The 13,224-nt window shown below is 35.4% G+C and overlaps 1 protein-coding gene across 1 annotated transcript in view; it reads left to right on the top strand.

Moving 5' to 3' along the window:
* Smr (nuclear receptor corepressor smrter) overlaps nt 1-13,224 on the top strand; it is a 147,937-nt gene that overhangs the window by 75,539 nt on the left and 59,174 nt on the right.

Genomic DNA, 13,224 nt, shown 5'->3' with positions numbered 1-13,224 from the left:
GGCACTTGAGTAATATCGTTCTAAAAAATATACAGGGCCCTCTTCAAAATTGTTGACTTAGATTCGTTTCCACTTGATTTTAAATAGGATTTCAGCTGCTGTTTCATTAGGAGTATCAGCTGTAATGAACTACTTCAAATTTCCCACCTCAGAAACAACCTGAATGGCGTTTTGTACAATGATTTAGTTTGTATATTACGTTGTGTAGCATTCCTCTATGAAACATGTGTCAACTCTATGATAACGATGAGATTGGAACCTTTGGTGTGAAAGTTGAATAACTTTTTTCGAGATCAATTGCCCTAACACCAAACTGATATTTTTGCACTCGACGCGCGTTTCGCCAACAAAGCTAGCATCCTCAGGAGAAGAAAATTGATACCTAGTCTAGTGTGGTTAGTCGTAATATACTAAAATTTGTTACCTGAGGTTGTATACCTGAAGTCCAATATGGAATTTCTCGGTAATTAACTACCTGTAAGTTCTTAGTAATTATTCTCTCTTCCTAACAGAAGATTAAAAAGCGGGCTAAACGGGATGGGTCCCTTATCGCCATTCATGCTGTTCTTACATTGTGCTATTTCTAGACTGGTACTAATCTTGCAAATTCTAAAAAACGCTCAGACAGGTCGATTTTTATTGAAATCCCCATTTACAGCGTCGTCACCTTAACCCCGGAGCAGGGGTCGAGAAAACAAAAAAAATTCCCAACAAATCCCTAATCTCTCTTAAAAGTAAAATATTATTTTCTTCACTGACAAAACAGAACAAAATTTGATCTCTCACATACCTAATTCAAAAATACCAAATACTATTTATTCTCTTCCATGAATTTGAAACCAATCCACGATTCGATAAAACGTAATGAGTGAAATACGATTGAAATGCCATTGAATTACAAATTTTATAGGAATCATTATATGCAGGAAACTTCCTAAACAGATGTTTTGCCTAGATTATTCAAAAATATTTTTAGAAACTCCTTTTTACTACCTATCCAGTATTACCCAATTTTCTGTATACTAATACTATCTAATAACATTTTTTTAGTGTTCACTTTGTAAAAATAAACTGCTGTAGGCATTTTCTTTCATTAAAAAAAAGTTACGAGAAACCTGGTACTTCAATAACATAACCTCATCTCGAAACCCAGTCGCTGCACTCCGTTTCTCTGTTGAAATGATAGGCATTGACCCTAACGATAAATGAATAACTGTGGGCGGAGTTGTAGTAACGTACAGCTCGCGAGTAGTGGGAGAACCTTTTCGTGATTGGCTTACGCGGGTCGGCCATCTTGGCGAGTCTCCCTCTCTTAAGTTTCAAGCGTACAACACACTCTTGAAGTTGAGAGGGAAATTCTCTAAAAGTAACAGGGAAGACGGAGATGAAATACGTTGACTGATGAAAGACGTTTTCCGCAGAGAGAGGGGGCTATGGTTGCGAGCGTGAGCATATAATCCGAGTGGTGGGGAGGTTTGTCAGGCGCAGCAAGTTCTATGCTGGAACTGCTGGTGGGAGATTCAGCGTTTCAGTCACATTGCATATTGAGCGACTGAAGGAGAAGAGAATATGCTCGTAGATGTGAGATGGAAACCTAGTTTCGTATTGTCAGGTTATGAATTGTTTACTATTCTGTGGTTATGACACGTTCAGGTTCAGGACTAATCCTGGGCAATTATTGTACTTTTTCCGTTATGTCGGAATCCACGACTGACGTGTAGTTTTTGTTACATATGTATTTTCCATGGGTTTAACATTCCAGGCTATTGCGCCAGCTTTCACAAGTAATTCAAAATTTTATTGGCGGACACAACAACATTGAAGTTCAAGGTTTTTTAGTAGTGGAAAAATTCAATTGTAAACATCTGCAGACCTAGGAGTGCCGTGAAAATTAGTCTATTATTGATTTCTCTTAATGTAGAGATACGTTAGAATGGAATATTGAAACGCATTTTCTTTTTTCATTCGTGTTAGTACTTTCCTGGAGTTTTCCTCAGCTCGAGAATCCACCGAGATAAAAAACATTTGACTTCAGCAAAAGTTTACTTTTACCTGTATACATTTTCTTGTATAGCTTTTTGTTGTTTCTTATAGATGTGTTATAATATGCACAGCTTGTCAAAACTAGGAAGAGACTTGAGAATTCTATCTCACTCTCTCACGCAGTCTTCTAACGAACGCATATCTTAGGGGACGTCCTAAGCCAAGACTTTGAAATCGCTTGCTAGATAAGCTGTACCTACTTCGAAGAATATGTACATAGACCTAAAATAATATTATTTTTATATGGAAATTATTTTTTCCATTACCGTCTGAGGGACCTATGACAGACTTACAAATAAATATTTGATGAAGACTCGTTAATGGATGCGTGTTGCTTTCCGCTTTGTTGTACATCGATAATCAAAATAAGATATTCGCCAGACGGGTATTTGAATGATGAAAAATGTATTTTGTTGAATTAACAAGGAGAACGTGACACAATTGGCCGCTAGACCGATTTACATTGTCGGCATTTGCATTTGTAATTGTTTGTCGCTTCTCTGGATGTTTCCAATGGAAATATACTGTTTTTTTCGCCCTCTCCGGAACTTCCGGAATTATATTTTTTATCTGTGCGACTGCAGTTCTGGCACCAAATTACCATTGTGATCGATCGAATCATTTTTGCATGCCATTTTGATTAACGATGCTGATTTGACTGTTAACGCCGTAGAAAATGGGATTTGCTTTATGGTACTTGCTACATTCGATGAATTTGACTCCAATTATTCACTAAATGAAGTCTGATTTGATAAAGAAATGTCACAATTTATCCTAATGAGTGGTTTATTCGTAAAACTATTCATTTGTAGTATAATTCATCTTTAATGTTGTCAACTGATCACTATCGACAGCTGATGAGATCGTACAGGAGTTATACTCGTATATGACTTACTAAAGCAATTATTATTATTATTTTGAAGCCGAAAATTCATGTGTCACTCAAGCAGTTACTCATGTCTTACTCAAGCAATTACTTATGCCTTACTCAAGAAATTACTCCTGTCTTACTCGAGCAGTTACTCATGTTCTACTCAGCGATTACTTATGTTTTACTCAAGCAATCACTCGTGTCTTACTAAAGCAATTACTTATGTCTTACTCAAGAAATTACTCCTATCCTACTCAAGCAATTAGTCATGTTTCACTCAGCAATTACTTATGTTTTACTCAAGCAATCACTCGTGTCTTGCTAAAGCAATTACTTATGTCTTACTCAAGAAATTAATCCTGTCTTACCCAAGCAATTACTTATGTTTTACTCAGCAATTACTTATGTTTCACTCAAGCAATCACTCGTGTCTTGCTAAATCAATTACTTATGTCTTACTCAAGAATTTACTTCTGTCGTACTCAAGCAATCACTTATGTGTTACTGGAGCAATTATTATAGTTATTTGAAAGCAGAAAATTCATGTTCTACATAAACAATTAGTCATGTCTTACTCAAGCAATTACTCATATCTTACTCGAGCAATTATTATAGTTATTTGAAAGCAGAAAAATTCATGTCCTTAAACAATTACTCATGTCTTACTAAAGCAGTTACTTATGTCTTACTCAAGAAATTACTCCTATCTTACTCAAGCAATTACTCATGTTTCACTCAGCAATTACTTATGTTTTACTCAAGCAATCACTCGTGTCTTACTAAAGTAATTACTGTCTTAGTCAAGAAATTAATCCTGTCTTACCCAAGCAATTACTTATGTTTTACTCAGCAATTACTTATGTTTCACTCAAGCAATCACTCGTGTCTTGCTAAATCAATTACTTATGTCTTACTCAAGAATTTACTTCTGTCGTACTCAAGCAATTACTTATGTGTTATTGGAGCAATTATTATAGTTATTTGAAAGCAGAAAATTCATGTTCTACATAAACAATTACTCATGTCTTACTCAAGCAATTACTCATGTCTCACTCAAGCAATTACTCATGTCTCACTCAAGCAATTACTCCTGCCTCACTCAAGCAATTACTCATGGTTTACTCAAAAAATTACTCCTGACTCACTCAAGAAATTACTCATGTCTTACTGGAGCCATCACTCATGTTTAACTCAAGCAATTACTCACGTTTTACTGAAGAAATTACTCCTGTTCAGTCAAGCAATTACTCATGGTTCACTCAAGTAATTACTCCTGTCTTGAGCAATTACTCATATCTTACTCAAGCAACTAGTCATGTTGTTCATTGAACATGTCCAATGGAATTTGGTAAGAAATAATCAATAGAAAGCCAATGAAATTGCTACGCTGATATTTGAATACTTTTGTAAGACCCTTCACCACGCTATTTTTTTCTGTCTTGGTGGATTATTTTGTTTCCTCACTGGCAATAATTAGAAATTTTAAAGTTACTGGATAATAATTGATTATTTCAACTTCCCCTATTCTCAAGCAGAGGAAACGAGTTAGATGGAATAAATATTTTCTACCCATACTCGTGATATTTGTAAAAGTTGCCTTCAAAAATAGAAAATCAAACGAAGTCGTTATGTAATAGTCGATATCTAAATTTATCGGATTTATTTCGAATGATCAAATCTTTTAGTAGATCCATATCAAATCTGATTTGGTTCCGTTAAACCTTGTCTCGATCGACTTTCCAATGTATTTGATAATATTTTATGAAAGGTGGAGGTCATTGGAAAATTAAGGTCTTGCATTATCGCGATATTTATTAGTAGTAACATAATTTTATGCCACCTGTTTATCAAAAGATGAATGTGGGGATTCCAGGTACGGACTTGTTGAGTGGATCTCAAATTCTTGTGCTTCGAGAAGTAAATAATTACCTATGTTATGCTTATGAAGTTTCAGAATCCATTGACTCGTCTGAAGAGGAATCCCCAGTCACACTTAAATCTATTATTATTTTCTCTTCTTCCTTGATCACGTGGGCTACAGCATTAGCCCAATCTTCTTTCCGTATCCGTTCCGTTGGACATCAGAAATTTTATATGTCACGTTTTCACGAGCTACGTAACCCTTAACTTGAGCTCAGATTATTTTCATCGTGTTTAACTCGCAATGGTAAGGAGGAAGTATCAAAATGGTGATGCCTTCAGCACGAGCTATTGTATCCACCACATGCTGGCGATATCTGTCACGATGCTGTTTAATGACACTCGTAAACTCGGCCTTAACCATGTCCTCGGAAAATGGAATTCCTTTTTATCCTAACCAACTCTGCATGTCTGCTTTTCTGGTGGTCATAGTTGGCAGCTGCTCTACTAATCAGCTGTGATAAGAAGTCACAGTAGTATCTTGCCAGATCTTAGATACTGTGTGACCAGCATTCACCCACGTTTCGTCCAGATAATAAATCTTTTTGTGAGCAGAATGCATTTCTCTAATAGAGCGAAGTTATCTCCGTCGCCATGAGACTATATCTTCTCTTTCTATTAAGACAGATTTACGGGATCGTTTGGCATATATAAATTTTAAATCTTCTTTTATTATTTTCCTTAACTTCTCTTTGCTAATTTTTGAAATGAGATCATTATCCATTACCTTTGTCCTAATGGATTGGAGGATTGGCGCTTTATTCTCAAAAAAGAAAGAATGAATGGTATAGCGCACAAAATTTTTCTGGTACTCGTCCAATTCAATTTTTTTTCTACCACGACAATGTGCTTTTGGAGCTTGCACAATCCCAGTCACCGTTTATTCAAGTACAATGCGACAATTGTCGACACGGATATTCCCCTTAAAAATGAACACTGAGCTAGAGCTTCGACTGTACGGAGTGTATTTTTCAAATTTTCGTACACTCTACTTCTATAACGACAAACACTTCCGCTTCCTTTGTACATTACTTGGACCTGCTACGGCATCCATCTTAATACTATAAAAATAATAAAATTCAATCAAATTATTCAACTATTTGTCAGTTGTTTACTTACCTCAAAAACTATTTTAAAGTTGATGTATTTTGAAAAACACTTTATTGTGAGATTTTCACTAGAACAGATTAACAAATCTGCAACACGTGTTTCGCTGCACAGTAGCTTTTTCAAGCGTGTTCACTAACAAACTGAATTCTACATACATTGTGATTTCTATATACTTTTTGAAATATTACTATCTACCTAGAAACTAATAATAATCTAGGAACTAATTAATGACAGTTATACCTGAGTTTAACGAACATTTACACCTGAGTTTAATGACTAGGTCAACTAATTATCTCACAATAAAGTGTGAATGTGATGAAAATCTATGACAATGTATTTTGAAAAACAAGTATCGGCCAACTCTATCTTATATTTCAAAGTTAATACATATAACATTCTATTTAATAAATATAATAAAATATATTTGATAAATACAAAACAAAGTCACGTTCACAAGAAACAGAACACACTATGCCTATGCAGATAAGGACGCTTGATAATGAAGAAACCGAATGACTAGTTATGGCATTTTAAGGACGCAAATATAATATACCTGCGAAGTGTTGATCAGTTTACCGATGTTTCAAAGTATTTAACGAACTGGTTCACCTCTTCGCTCGTACATCCTATTAATATGCAGAAGCTATCTTGTTACGGGGGTCAAATTTTATGGAATCGTCTTACTTTTCAATTATTGACCCCGGTAAGAATTTAGTGTTCTAAGATTTAACATTGTTGCCGTTAGCTCTCAGTTCGATTTGTATATGAGTTACCTTCAATTGAAAATTGTTATACTATAGACTGATACAGTTGACCAAATTAGTGGTTCCATATTCCATATCCACGCTCGGCCTCCTCCTCCAAAAAATATATCACGTCCGTCATCTATTTTTAGTCGGACAAAGTTCACATTTGAATTATCCGATGTGATCTATAGCTAGAAGGTTCACGCTCCACGAGACTAATTCAGATATGGACCAAAATAAAAATGAAACACCCTTGTTTGTTGTGGCTTGATGAATATGCAAAACAAGAAAGTTGTTCGAGCTATAAGCTATGATGATCCACGAGTTTTTGTTGCTTTTCGATTTGTTTAAAAAAAAATGTTGATAGGTTAGTATTGCGGACGAGCAAAAAAGAAGAACCTTATTAATTCGTTTATGTTTTGATAACAAAGGTACAAGACATTGTTTCTGATTTTATTTTATATTTCAACATAGAGGTGCGTTATGTTGGTGAAACAGGATATTCTTTTTCTGCAAATGTGGCCGTTTTTCCGCAAGTTCTGCCTTCAGCTTGTCAAGTAATGATGCTTAGTATGCTCCTGTAATGGTTTTGGAGGTAATCCATTAAAATAACTCTAAGCCTATCCCAAAAAGCAGGAGCCATCACTTTCCCAGCCGAAAACGAAATTCGCTAGCTTCTATTTACAAGTGCTGCCATCTCCATGTTGAGGTTGGGAACTTTTTATATTACCCTCGTATGTCTGGCACACTCATCAGCTTTCTTCAATAATTAGTTGATTTGTTTTCTTCGTACCCAAAAATCAAGTATGTACAGAATCAAGTCAAATGACAAACTCAAGTATTGAACGAAAGTCATTTCTTTGTGGAGAAAAACGAGAGTTTTTATCAACTTTCTTTTAGTATTTTCACCTTCTGAAAAATCTGAAAATTTTAATGGAGAACTTCATGCACGTGTAGAAAGGGCTATTATTTCAGTTCATCCCAAAAAGGTAAATTTGAAGCAAAAATGTTTAATTTATTAGTAAATATTGATAATTTTGCCTACCAAAAAAAATTGACGACATAAAGAACACCTGTGTTGCTGCAGATCAAATCATTCTCTATGCAGATGATACGAATATTTTAATGTGCAGAACAAATAATGAACAACTAGTAAAGAATGGTAATATGACATCAAAGGAAATCAGTGACTATTGTAGTAAAAATGGACTAGCACTAAACACCGCTATCTATTCCACCTATTATTAAACCTATCTATTAAACACCTATCATATTCGATTCTTACCAAAAAATATGAATCCTGATAATGATCTCTACTTAACAGTCAATGGAAAATCGATAGAAAGCAAAGAGAGTATGAAGTTCTTAGGTGTTGTGCTTGATAGGAAACTTTCATGGGAAAACCATATCACCACTTTATGTTCAAAACTCAGCACAATCACATACATTATTAGGAATCTGAGGGATACAGTATTAGCTGATGTACTGAGAATTCTTTATTTCGGACTGGCACAGTCAGCTATGCAATATGGAATAATATTTTGGGGATCCTCTACTCACATACTAGGGGCTTTTCATTCTCAGAAAAAAATCATCAGAGCTATGAATAAAACTCACCCTTCAGAATCTTGTAAGCCACTATTCCGAAATTCTAAAATACTAACGTTACCATGTCTCTACATCTTGAACTTGATATTGTTTATAAAGGACAATGAAAATACGTTTCTGAAAAATGATCAAATACATGCACATGATACAAGGAATAAGGAAAATATTCATCTGCCCTTTTCCAGGCTTCTCATTGGTCAAAATTCCCCAAAATATGTTGGTGTAAAATGTTTGAATAACATGAAAAATCTAATTGATATGAGCGGTAGCAAGTCAGCAGTTAGGACTAGAATATCAACATATCTCAGCGATAAAGCTTTCTATAGCGTAGAAGAGTTTCTGGGCTCCTTATTATAGTTTAAAATTATAATTGTACATTCTTATTATACTCTTTTTTATATATTTATATCACTAAATAGTGTCCCGTTACTGCAGTTGTACCATATTCCCACTTTTTAATCCGTTTGTCCATCCCGATTTTTTATCTATATATATTGTATTGTCTATATTTTATCAATTTTAGTCAATCTACTTTATATACAAATATTTTTTTTTGACTAGTCCGATAAGTTACATATTCTGTAGTTTTCACCACACAATGTGTATTCTTTTGTGATGAATAAAATGATTCTGATTCTGGAAAGAAATCATACAGATACTTATCTCAGCGTTTCGGATGGCTAAAATCTGCCTCGTCATCGGAATAGAAAAAAATCTTGAGTATATTAGCTGTTATTTCTTCGCTGATTCTCTTCACTTATACACTTTCTCGACAGACGCCAAAAACATTTGTGTAAGGTGAAACATCATAGGAAACTTGTTGAAAATCCGTGAGATATTTCAAAAATTGTCTATAAATAGTAATCATACTTCAAAACATATACAAAGTACGTACCCTCCATATCTGCCATCACTATCATCATTTGCATAAACAAGGTCAAGCAAGACATATTTTTTTGGTAACGTAATCAACATGTAGAGATTTCTGTGCAAATTAGGTCTGTTACATAAAGGGTGGACAAATTGTTACCTCCGAAATGCTTGTCACCCATTTACCTACATCAAAGGAGCACGCGTTATGTTTTAGTTTATTTGCATAATTTTCCCATTTATAACATTTCTGTATCACTGCACACCATTTTCATTCTGGAGTTGTTTCTGCCAAGTGTTATCAGGTTCAATTCTATGTGCTCAAGAGGATAACGGTAATGGACATTGCTCGCGAGCTACAGTCGAATTAAAATCGAGAGATTCATTGTAAATTACATAATTTTACTTATCGGTTATAGATTTTATGTACGTATGTATATTTTGATTGGTATTCAATTTGAATTCATCTCTTTCTTTTTCCTATAGTGTAGGTTTTGACAAATGACTGAAGGAAAGTAATAATTTTTTACACGCTTTATTACATGCTTCATATTAGCTTGACCTATTCGCGGGCAGATGGCGTTGCAAGTAACCTCTTTGATATTTCTTGATCTATTCGTGGACAGATGGCGCTGTACATAACATCCTTGATATTTCTTGATCTATTCGCAGGCAGATGGCGCTGTATGTAACCTCCTTGATAGGTTGTTCAAAAGAAAATCAAAATAAAAAATGGATTTCATGGATTGTTTTTTGAAATTATTACTGCAAATTTTCTCTTTACTTCGAAACAAATTTTACAACTGTCCTCTCTCTGTTGGAGACTCATTATACTACCTGTATCTCAGTATTACTATAGAATTTAAGACCTCAAACTTTATTATGTTGTTTGAGAGGAATTTTACATTCGTGCGGCGTCTGTTAAAGATTTATAATACTAGTGATTATAACTTTAAAAAAAAATATTTTTAACAATAAATTGGACTAAAAAGCGAAAAATAAATTTAGTTTACAAAAACTAAGAAACGCGCTTTTATAGCATATGAAACTAAAAAGTGAAAGATAAATATAGTTTTAAAAAACTAAAAAACGCGCTTTTAAAGAACATCGAACTAAAAAGTTGAAAAAATTTTAGTTTGTTATTGTTTTAAGCTTATTGAAAAATATTTTTAACTTTTTAGTACGATGTTCTTTAAAAGCGTGTTTTTTAGTTTTCCAAAAGTATATTTATTCTGGCTGATATCAAGATGTATTTTGGACTGAGTCAAGGCCGGTGGGAGAAATCGTATCTGCGTGAAGGTTGGGTCGTTGCATGACAAAGAAAGTTAGTTAGGAAAACAGGAATAGACACTTTTGTTTGCAATTTCACGTATTAAGGATTGAGGGTTAAACAATAAATGGATACTACAATGCCATTTGGGTTCTTGTAGATATATAAAAGCCAAGCTCATATTCATTAAAATTCTTTCACAGAGACAATCATCAGAAACCAGAAACTTACTGAGATATTTATTTCCGGTAACAACCAGTAGATAAACCCCAAAGTGTACATTTCTTGAGAAATGTTGATGATCATATTTAGGTATCGAATCGTCTAAAATTGGTGGCAGAATAAGTAAACCCAGATTGCATCAGAAAACAACTCCTCCCCTGGCTAATACCACGAAGGGCGTTGAACTATATCTGACAGGTGTCACTGCAGGATTCTTCACAGAAGAAATTCCTGCTTACGCTTTTGGCGATACAACTGCCGGAATCGATTGGAACACACTTGCATTACTTTTTTTGTTTTTTATATTTTCAGTTATATTGAACAGTGTTTTCGTTGGGAGCAAAGAAAACATTTCATGAGACTGTTGATAATGGCCAATGTTTTTTTTTTCAAGGAAATTTTGTGTGATGTTCCACTAGGATCAGTTTTGGGACCCATCTTATTCTTATTATATGTCAATGACATTGCAAATTTGAGCATTTCTGTAAATTTCACTCTTTTCGCCGATGACACGACGATATTGTGGAACAACAAAAACTCAAATGATTCACAAAATGCAAGGAGTGGTGTGACGCTAATTTGCTATCTTTCAATTGATTGCTTTGTTCATTTTGGAAACGGTTTACCTCGTTTACAAAAATATGTCCCTATTTGAGACTTCATGCAATTCTTATAGCACCCGTTCCACCGCGTTGAAATTGCCAATTCCTTCAACAAATTTGGTCAGGAATTCTATTCATTACAATGGAGTTAAGATGTTTAATCACTTGCCCTCAGATATAAGACAGGCAAATTTGACCAACAAAATGTTTAGAATAGGAGTAAAAACATTTTTGGCTGATAGACCCTATTAAAGTTTGCAAGAGTTCTATAATGATGAATTTGCGTGACAAAATGTGCGTATTTGAATATACACACATCGGAAAAGTCTACGGATATTTTTATAACATACTAAATATCATAAAAATAAATGCATGAGGTCGTTTAATTTCGATTAAATTGGTACACTCGACCACCCTGTAGATTTATATGGGTTGAACAAAGCCTGCAAAAACGGTAACTAATCTTTTATCAAGTTTTTTACAAACTGTAGGTTTTCGGCTAAAATGAATAATCTGAAAGTGTCGAGTTTGTACATTCTATGCAGTTCTTGCTCAGCAATTAAACTGGAAATATTGTGCTTTAACATCGAACGCCATCACTTACCATTGGCTGAGATGAATAGAGCTGTAGGACTTCTTCAAGGTGGCATGCGACAAAATGATGTAGCTCTTCGTTTGGGGGTCTCCCAAAGTGTTATCAGTCGATTGTGGCGGCGTTTCCGTGAAACTGGCAGTCCAGCCGAACAACATCCAGGGCGAGGACGCGCTACAACTGCAGTTCAAGACCGATTTTTGGTCTTAACCGCAAGAAGACAACCGACAATCACAGCACCTGAGATGGTTAACGTGTTGCAGCAGACGCACCAGGTAACCATTGGTCGTGATACTGTCAGAAATCGACTGCATGAAGCAGATCTCCACAACAGAAGGCCACTTAGATGTCCACCTTTGTCGAGAGGCAATCGCGGTAGAAGATTAGAGTGGTGTCAAGAACATCAAAACTGGGATGCAAATGATTGGGCCACAGTTTTGTTTACAGACGAATCCAGATTTGGATTTCATCCAGATTCTCGTCGAGTAAGACTGTGGAGACGACCTGGAAATAATGAACGTTTGAGACACGTCCAGGAAGTCCACTCATACAGAGGTGGTACAGTAATGCTATGGGGCGGAATCATGATCGGCGGCAGAACCGATCTCGTTTTTCCAAGTCGCTCCCTCACAGCTCGACAGTACCTCGACACCATTCTTCTACCTATCGTCCGTCCGTTTGCTGGTGCTGTTAGTGAAAACTTCCACCTAATGCACGATAATGCTCGTCCACATGTCGCGCGTCTAGTGACTGACTGGCTCACCAACGAAGGAGTTGATGTATTGCCATGGCCAGCACAATCACCGGACCTGAATCCCATCGAGCATGTGTGGGACATGCTTCAACGAAGAATTACTCCGCATATGGGGAACATTCACACAACGTTTCAATTGATAGAGCTTTTAATCGCTGAATGGGCAAATGTACCTCAACAAGACATTGACAATCTCATTTTGTCGATGCACGATGGATGTAGGGCCGTAATAAACCAGCGTGGAGGCCATACTTTGTACTGATTCCAATTTTTTTTGTATTATGATTTTTTTTCGGGGTGCCAAAGAAGAGCCATATTTTTTTTAGTTTTGCTTATATGCGCACTCAGTATTTTTGACCATTTAATAAATTTTGTTGTAAGTTACATTCGTTTAATAATCACCCGTCAACTTTTTTTCCCTAAAGCGATATAAAAAAAAATTATTGTCATTTTTAAAAATATCCCTAGATTTTTCCGATGTGTGTACTTACATACAGTGTGGTCCAACGAAAACTTAACACCTCGATTTTCCGGCGTTAACATGAAAATGTGGAAAATCGCTCGAACCCGTCAATTGCTGATTCGAGGGGGAACAACTTTTCCGCTGTTTTCATCC

Source organism: Leptinotarsa decemlineata, unplaced genomic scaffold (genome assembly GCF_025532065.1).
Source record: "Leptinotarsa decemlineata unplaced genomic scaffold, Ldec_3_MD MMD2_P_RNA_scaffold_1, whole genome shotgun sequence".
In the NCBI taxonomy this organism is placed as follows: domain Eukaryota; kingdom Metazoa; phylum Arthropoda; class Insecta; order Coleoptera; family Chrysomelidae; genus Leptinotarsa; species Leptinotarsa decemlineata.
This window is presented reverse-complemented; position numbering and strand designations above follow the sequence as displayed.